This window comes from Triticum aestivum, unplaced genomic scaffold (genome assembly GCF_018294505.1).
Source record: "Triticum aestivum cultivar Chinese Spring unplaced genomic scaffold, IWGSC CS RefSeq v2.1 scaffold97522, whole genome shotgun sequence".
Lineage (NCBI taxonomy): Eukaryota > Viridiplantae > Streptophyta > Magnoliopsida > Poales > Poaceae > Triticum > Triticum aestivum.
Window position 1 is genome coordinate 1 of NW_025285836.1, and position 795 is coordinate 795.

The window sequence follows — 795 nt, forward strand, 5'->3', positions numbered from 1 at the left end:
CACGAGACCAGCCGCGATAACGGCCAGACCTAGTCGCACCACCGCACACTGATCAATGCCAGCCTTCGTGGCCGAGCTTAATACAGTCTCGAACAGGCACCAGAGCCGCTTCCCCATCCCTCGGCACCGTTGTACTGTCCGCACTGCCTTTGACTTCACGTTGACTTGAACCTTCATACCGGCGACGCAATGCCCAGGGATGCCGCAGATGAAGTACCGCGTCCCAGTGGATGCAAGTGGGACGATGTCGTTGCTGGTCAGGAACATCGCGATGGGGCTGGAGCTGTTGCAGGCATTGTACCCAGCCTTTCTCACCTCCACCACATTGTGCATGGTGGTGGAGTATTGAAACCGGAGCTCATCGCCGATGGTAAACCTAGTTCTCGAAGCTCACATGGTGTAGTTGGTCTGCAGGTCCCATGATCCGGCCGACACGCCAACTGTTTGACTGGCGCCGAGCACCATCCGGAGCATGGCCACAGCCAGGGTGATCAGGATAAGAACTTTAACCCCCATGGATTAAATGTCAGATCGACTAGCTAGCTAACTGAAAAGATCAGAGCTGGAAGTTAGCACTAGAGAGAAATTTGATAGGATCCAAGGAAGTTATAGAGAGAAATGGCTGCACGATGGAATGTGCTGTAAGATCGTTGATGACACTATGTCAAAATATATAGGTGATGGATTGGTTCAAGCTAGGATCATCAGGTGTAAGCGCGTTGATCAGGTGAGGTATGGTAGGTCTAAGATGCATGAATATGAGAAATAGTACTCCCAGATGAATTTAAATACAAA

General features: G+C 50.9%; 1 pseudogene; it reads right to left on the reverse strand.

The window, feature by feature from the left end:
• Positions 1-6: 6 nt before the first annotated feature.
• LOC123178692 (stellacyanin-like) lies at positions 7-516 on the reverse strand (annotated as a pseudogene).
• Between the last annotated feature and the right edge of the window lie 279 nt (positions 517-795).